We start from the raw sequence: 8,501 nt of genomic DNA on the forward strand, positions 1-8,501 counted from the left end.
TTTCCTATGTAGGTAGCACTTCTAACAGCATAGAATTAGTTATTTATCATGTAATACAATTGCATGGTAAATAACGAATTCTTGTGTACATGCACATCTCTGCATGTACACCTGTGCCATGTGGCACACAGACATGCCCTAAGGGCATGTATGTGTGCCACATGGCGCACAAGCCAGTTACAGGGGTGCAACAGGGTGTCAAAGTGACACCCTGTCCCCCTTGTAAATGCGGTATTTTTACAGATTCGGTAATTACCGAATCGGTAACTGCCATTGAATCCTATGGGCTTCAAGGCCCATAGGAATCAATGGCAAATACCGATTCTGTAATTACAGAATCGGGAAATACCGAATCATACCGATTCGGTTTTTGTTACCGAATTTCTACCTACATTTGAATTACCGATTCATGAATACCGAATTGGTAAAATTCGGTATTTATGAATCAGTAATTCACATTTACCTACATCTAGGCCCTACTCTTTAAAGATTACAGTTAGGAACTAAAATTGAAAACACTGTTGAAATTCTTCGAAAAAATAAAAGGCTACAGGGATCTTATAGTTAAGAATTTTTTTTTAAAACATAGAAATTCACAAAAAAATGAAAAACAAAGGTTACATGGATGTTATTGTCAGCAAATAGAATACAAACACTTTAGAATTCACAAACAAAGGTTACAGGAAGGTCATAATTAGGCTTACATTTCGCTCATAAAAAACAGTGAAGTATAGTAGTTATAGTTACTTGAGTTAAGTATAATTTACACCCTCACAATACACTGCTTATGACATCATTCATGACATGGTCAGTGACGTCACTGATGACATCTCAAATGCCATCACTGATGACATCATTCACAGAACCACTCATACACCCACTCAGTTCACCCTACAACCTTTCATACACCCACTCACATAACCACACAACCACTCACATTCCTATTCACAGAACCCTACAAATTCTGACAGACACATGTATTCACTCACATAGCCACTCAAACATTCACTCATCCATATAGCCACTCACACACCCATACAACCACTCACATACCCCTTCACAGACCCATACAACTTCTGACAGACACATTTATTCACTCATGCAAACATTCACTCACCCATATAGCCACTCACACATCCACTCACATACCCTTACAGTCACTTACACACCCATTCAGACCTTTACAGGCAATCACATACTCATTCACATACCCATACAGCCACTCACATGCCCATTCACACACCCACATAGTTACTCACACAACCACTCATTCACTCATGTAGCTACTAATAGAGCGACTCACTCACTCATAAAACAACTCATACATCCATTCACTCATCTGCAAAATTCTCTACATACCCATTCACACAACAATGTAGTTATTCATGTGCCCATTCACTCATCTATACAGCTACTCACACAAATACTTACTATGCAAAACACCCACTTACTTACCCATACACCCAGTCAAATAGCCACTCACATACCCATATATCTACTTACACTTCCATTCGCCCATAAAGACATTCACACAGCCACTCACTCACCCAAATATCTACTCACAAACACACTCATCTAACCATAGAGCTACTCACACAGTCACCACTGTCACCAATACAGCCACTCACACACACTCCCCACCTATACAACCACTCACACAGTCATCCACTCACCTATACAGCCACTTATACAGCCACTCACACACCCATACAGCCACTCAGACATCCACTCCCACACTGTTACAGACAGTGCCACTCAGATGACATATATTAGAAACAGTATCGTTCATTAGTAGTACAAAAAGAATAGTAATGTAACTCATACAGTAGCTTTGTATATATCTTTAAATCTCAAAAACGTGTACTGAAACGCAAACACAAACTATATGATGTCATCAGTGATGCCATCCTTCATGTAATTTGAGATGTCATCAATGATCTCATCACTAATGTCATCTCTGACCATGTCATAACTGACGTAATGTGTGAAATCATAAGCAATGCATTGCAGGGGCATACGTTATAGTTACCTCAGGTCAAAATAACTGCTGAATTTCAATGGTTTTGTATGAGTGAAATACAAGCCTAACTATAGTTAGGCTCACATTTCACTTGTCTTGTACAACACCATTGAAATTCAATGCACTGTTTATGACCTCACATATTACATTACTCATGACAGGTTCAGTGATGATATCACCAATGACATCTCAAATGACATCACTGATTACAGCAATCAGTGATTGTGAGTGTTTTGAAAACGTTTATGAATTTTAGAAATATATATAATAGGATACTGAAAAGTTAAATTAGTATACTTTGTGTACTACTAATGAATAATACTATTGCTAACATATATCATGTGAGAGGCTGTGTGAAAACATGCATCCATGTGGGAGAGGGTATCTGAGTGGCTACAAGGGTGCGTAAGTAGGTGTGTAAGTGATTGAATAGGTGAATAAGTGGCTATGTGAGTAGCTGTACAGGAGAGTGAGGGGGGTGTATTAGTGACTGAATAAGTGAGTGGGTGTGTGAATGGCTGTGGGAGTGAGTGTGAGAGGGAGTGACTGGATGGATAAATGAGTAGTGGTGTGAGTAGCTATGAGATAGAGTGAGTGGCTGTGTGACTGGCTTTGTGAGTGAGTGAATACGTGTTTGAGTGAGTGAGTGTGTAAGCAGCTGTGTGAGTGGCTGAATTAGTAGATATGTGAGTGGCTGCGAGGGTGGGTGACTAACTGTGGGAGTAGCTGTATGGGTGTGTAAGTGCTTGTGTGAGTAGTTGTATGAGCGACTGAGTGGTTGTGTGACTTGCTGTATGGAAGAGTGAGTGAATGTGTAAAATGCTCTATGGATAAGTGAGTGGGTGTGTGAGTAGTTGTACCTGTCTATGAATGGGTATATGGGTGGTTATGTCAGCATGTGAGGGGGTATATGATAGGTGCTAGGGGTATGAGTGGGTGTGTGAGTAGTTATGTGGATGATGCCATCAGTGATGTCATTTGAGATGTCACCAGTGATATCATCAGTAATGTCACTGACCATGTCATGAATGATGCAAAATGTGAGGCCATAAGCAGTGCATAGTAGGGTTGTAAGCAATAGTTCGCTTAGGTAACTATAACTGCTGAATTACAATGGTTTTGTATGAGTGAAATGTGAGCCTAACTATAATGTCTTTGTAACATTTATCTTCAGTGAATGTATATGTTTTTTAATTTTAATTCCTAACTATAATGTCTCTGTAACATTTGATTTTTTCACTGAATTTCTAAGGTTTTTTTAAATTCTGTTTCCTACCTATAAGTCCCTGTAACCTTTCTTTTTTTCATTTCTAAGGTTTAAAAAAATGTTTTTATAACTGTAACCTGCAACCTTTGATACTTGGTTTGGGAGCAACTGTATGGGTCTGTGATTGTCTCTGTGGCTCTGTGATTGAGAGTGGGAGTTTCTCAGTGGCTGCATGGGTCTGTAAGTGGATGTGTGAGTAGTGCTATGGGTTTTGGGCATTTGTATGCTTAGGGTATTTAAACAGGAGAACTATGGACTCTGCTCTGCTTTGTGATTTTGAGTGGCTGTAGGGTTTTTTTCTGACAAGGGTATTTTTAGGGTTTAGGGTGGGTGTGGATTTCTGGATAGTAAGGGTACTTTTAGGGTTTAGAGTGGGTGTGGGTTTTTGGGTGGTATGGGTGTTTTTTGGGTTTGGGGTGGGTGTGGGTTTTTGGGTGGTAAGAGTGTTTTTGATGCTTAGTTTACATGTAGTTCTTTTGAATGGCAAGGATATTTTTAGGTTTTATGGGTGGGTGTGGGTTTTTGGCTGCAAGGATATTTTTATGTTTTAGGGTGAGTATGGGGTTTTGGGTGGCAAGGGTATTTTGGGGTTAAGGATGGGAGTGGGTTTTTTGGGTGACAAGGGTGTTTTTACCATTTAGGGTACATGTAGGGTTTTGGACAGGCAATGATATTTTTTAGGGTTTAGGGTGGGTGTGAATTTTAGTGTGGCAGGGGTATTTTTAGCGTTTAGGGTGGGTATGGGTTTTGGGTGGCAAGGGTATTTATAGAGTTTAGGGTGCATCTAGTACTTTTGGGTGGCTAGGATATTTTTAGGGTTTAGTGTGGGTGTGGGTTTTTGGCCACCAAGCTATTTTAGGGTTTAGGATGGGTATGGACTTTGGGTGACAAGGGAATTTTTAAAGTTAGGGTGGGTGTGGGTTTTTGGTTGGCAAGGGTATTTTTAGGGTTTGGGGTGGGTGTGGGCTTTTGAGTGGCAAGGATGTTTTTAGGGTTTATGGTGCACATATTACTTTTGAATGGGAAGGATATGTTTTAGGGTGGGTGTGGGTTTTTGGGCATCTAGGTAATTTTTCAGGTTTAGGGAGGGTGTGGGTTTTTGGGTAATACAGGAATTTTTAGTGTTTAGAGTGAGTGTATGGTTTTTGGGTTACAAGGTCATTTTTTGGTTTTAGGGTGGGTGTGTGTTTTAGGCTGCAATAGTATTTTTAAGGTTTAGGGCGAGTATGGGTTTTTGGGTGGCAAGGGTATTTTTGGTTACTACAGTGGGTGTGGGTTTTTTGGGTGGCAATGGAATTTTGGGGTGTTTGGTCTTGCAACGGTATTTTTAGGGCTTAGGGTGGGTGTGGATTTGAGGGTGCCAAGGGTATTTGTAGGGTTTAGGGTGAGTATGGGTTTTGGATGACACAGGCATTTTTATGGTTTAGGGTGCGTGTCATACTATGGATGGAAATGCTATTTTGGGGTTTAGGGTGTATGTGGGTGTTTGTCTGCAAGAGTATTTTTAGGGTTAAGGGTGAATATGGGCATTTGGGTGGCAAAGGTATTTTTGAGCTTGGCTGGGTGTGGGTTTGTGGGTTTTTGGGTGCCAAGCGTGTTTTCAGGGTTGAGGGTGCGTGTAGTACTTCTGGATACCAAGGATATTTTAAGGATTTAGGGTGGGTGTGGATTTTTGAGTGGCAACGTAATTTTTCAGCTTCAGGGTGGGTTTGTGTTTTTGGGTAGTAGGGGACTTTTTAGGCTTTAGAGTGAATATAGAGTTTTTGGGTTACAAGCATATTTTTATGGTTTAGGGTGGTGTGGGCTTTAGGGTGCAATGGTATTTGTAAGGTTTAGGATAGTTGTGGATTTTTTGGGTGGCAAGGGTATTTTTAGGGTTTAGGGTACATGTGGGTTTTTGATTGCAAGGGTATGTTTAGCAACTAAACTTTGTATTTAGTAGTTAATGAGTAACTGGAGGGCGTCAGTACTTGGCTGCATATTTAACTGTTGGTATCCACCTGCAGCAGTGCTTTGAGATGTTTAAGTAAGTTTGACGGTATATGATTGTCTGTTTTACTAGGTCTATGGCTCACTTTCAATGTGTATGTAAGTGCCTGAACTAATACCTCAGTCCCTGAGTGTGTCTGTTTCTGCTGCATACATAGGTAGTTTGTGAGTGAATGTACAAATTCTTCTGTTCCTGTCTGACTAAATGAGTGAGAGGCTCTGTGCTTTTTCGAACATATATTTCAGTTTCATTATGGGTTGTATACTCTATGTAGTACTTGACATAGGGGTCTGCAAGTGCAAAATTGATTTACTAAAATTCAAAAGGACATCTCTCAATATTTTAAACACAAAGCACCATGTTTTATGGCATATCTACAGCTAATCCCACAGGTGGCTTAAGCTTACTAAAACATGACTTTAAGACTTGAAGAAGGGCTTTTACATGCCAAGTGAGGTGAGCAGCGAGAGTGCACATACAGGGTCTGCAATAGTAGGCCTGACCTATGTTTAAATGATTATTTGTTTGGCTGGATGATGAGGTTGTGTCACTACTTGATTTGCCTAAATATCTAGGTACGTGTAGGAGTCCACCTATAGCAGTGCCATGATATGCTTTAGTTAGTGTGCCAGTTTGCGACTGTCTGTTTTAGAACCTCTATGGCTCTCTAAATGTTTATGGAAATGGCTGAAAAAATACCTCTATGCTTGTGTTAAGGGTTAGAGGGGTCTGTATGTGTGTCTGAAACTGCCTTTCATACTGCTGCATTCATAACTTGTTTCTGTGAATGTGAATTAATGTATTTGTCTCCATGTCACTCTGTGACTGGGTGAGAGAGAGGCTCTTTTAGCTTTGATAACATGTATGTCAGTTACATTATGCCTGGTGTACTCTAATTAGTACCTGACATAGGAGTCTGAAAATGCAAGAGAAGCTTAATAAAACTCAAAAGGACATCTTTCAATCTTTTAATCAGAAAGCACCGTGCATTATGGCATACATACAGTGTATCTCAGGGAAGAGTTATGTGTACTAAAACATGGATTTACGACTTGCCAAACAGCTATTATATGCCAAATGATGCTGGCAGCGAGAGTACACAGAGAGGGTATGCACTACTAGGCCTCTGACCTCATGTCTAAACACTGCAAATGTAACTATATCTAGCACTCTCATACTACAAACGTAACTCAGTATTAGCATAAAAGGCATATCGTACCAGTTAAGCACATACAAACCTGCCCTTTAATTTACCAGCACCTACCCTAAAGGGTATCTAAGCCTTAGCTGTCAAGTTTTACAGGTTCATGCACTACGTACACCTACAGTGTATATTTTTTCCTTTCATTTTTAAAACTTGCAGTCCTCTTTTAAAATGGAATAAATAGGACTACAAGTCCCAGAGTAAAAAGAAAAACAGCCTTTGTGACCAGCACATCACATATAGACATGTAAACTATGCAGATTTTCTAATACATTGTTATGTATACATTTAACCATTAGCAATTAGTTTTTATTAGGGGTGGGCAGAAAACTCTGCTCTGACAGCGTAGTGGATGAAGCCAGCCACCCCTGCTCCCCGGCCCAGTCCCTGCTTCTGAAAGCAGCCAGGCCGGGGAGAGCCTCCCCAGGCCCAGTGGACCCCCGTCCCCAGCGCCCAGACCCTCGGCTGGCTTGCAGGACGGGGGCCTCCTGCAACCCGGGGCCTGCCGGATGCAGCATGAGCAGCGGGCCCAGTCCCAGCTTCTGAACCCTAGCCAGCCCCGGCAGAGCCTCCCCGGGGCCCGGCGGACCCCCGTCACCAGCGCCTGGACCCTCGGCTGGCTTTCAGAACGGGGGGCTTACGCACCCCGGGGCCTGCCGGATGGAGCTCAAGCCCTGGGCCCGGTTTCAGCTTCCGAACCCTAGCCAGGCCGGGGAGAGCTTCCCGAGGACCCAGTGGATCCCTGTCCCCAGCACCCAGACCCTCCAATGGCTTGCAGGACGAGGGGGCTCACCCACCCCGGGGCCTGCCAGACGGAGCTCTAGTCCTGGGCCCGGTCCCACCTTCTGAACCCTAGCCAGGCTGGGGAGAGCCTCCCCGGGCCCCGGTGGACTCCCGTCCCCAGCGCCCGGACCCTCTGATGGCTTGCACCCAGCCTGCAGGGCCAACTGGTCAGCCAGCCTGCAGGGCCATCTAACCATTACATGAATGGGGTGGCCCATAAGGTAAGGACCTGGACAAATGTAATTATAAACAAACAGTGGTCCTAGACCTATAGATTATAGTATTAGATCAAATCCAGAATGAATCAATGTTCAAATCAAAAAGCAACAATAATCAGTCTGCTATCTGTAACTCAAAGACTATATTATCTTTGAAAAGAACCTTACACCACGGTTAAAGAAAATATATTCCTGTTTAATATTTCTCTGTATTCATTTTTTACATTATTTTTGTCGATAAAAACGTAGGTTGCCCCAAGACAGGAGCGTGCAAAAGAAAAGATGTGATCCAGAAAGTGAAAACAAGTGAAGAGGAGAAAGGAATTACACAGTAGTGATTAAGAAATGGTTTGCATAATTTTACAATCAATACTGGACACAAAGTTCACCGTATTGAACACCTGGCCAACAACGTTGTTCATATAATTGTGATCAGCACCATTTGTAGTACATAAACATAGATGTTCTCAGTCTTGCACTGTCTACAATATTGGCAAATGAATGGTCCTCGGTGTATATATTGAAAATGTCGACGTTTCGACTCGACTTATTCCCAACCGGTGATTTGAACCTGGGGATGGCGAGTCTTCATCAGGACAAGGGGTAAACGAGGCAACCAAGGGGTATGAATAACCCCTTCGTGATAGAGAAAACGATGTAGGGTGATCAGAATTTACCACATCTCAAATGGAGTCCTTCGATTCATATCTTGGTCCATGTCCGATTGACACTAATTCATATTTGACATGGTGGGCGGTACCTTATTGCTGTCAAAATCAATGCCCCCAAGTCGGTAATTTTGTGGACTTCCACTCCGGAATTCAACGAACACTGGATTAAAATATACTGTTTTTCAAATAATTATAGGCAGTAGTACTCCAATTCAATTTGGAAAAGGCCGCTATATTGAAGATATCGGCGTATACATCCGAGCCTCACGGTGCTCCCGGATGTCCAGGCATGTTAATGTAAAAGATGCTCCTACTCGACTTCAGAAAGCCGCTCTGCCTTACGAAAAA

This window comes from Lissotriton helveticus, chromosome 2_1 (genome assembly GCF_964261635.1).
Source record: "Lissotriton helveticus chromosome 2_1, aLisHel1.1, whole genome shotgun sequence".
NCBI classification, from domain to species: domain Eukaryota; kingdom Metazoa; phylum Chordata; class Amphibia; order Caudata; family Salamandridae; genus Lissotriton; species Lissotriton helveticus.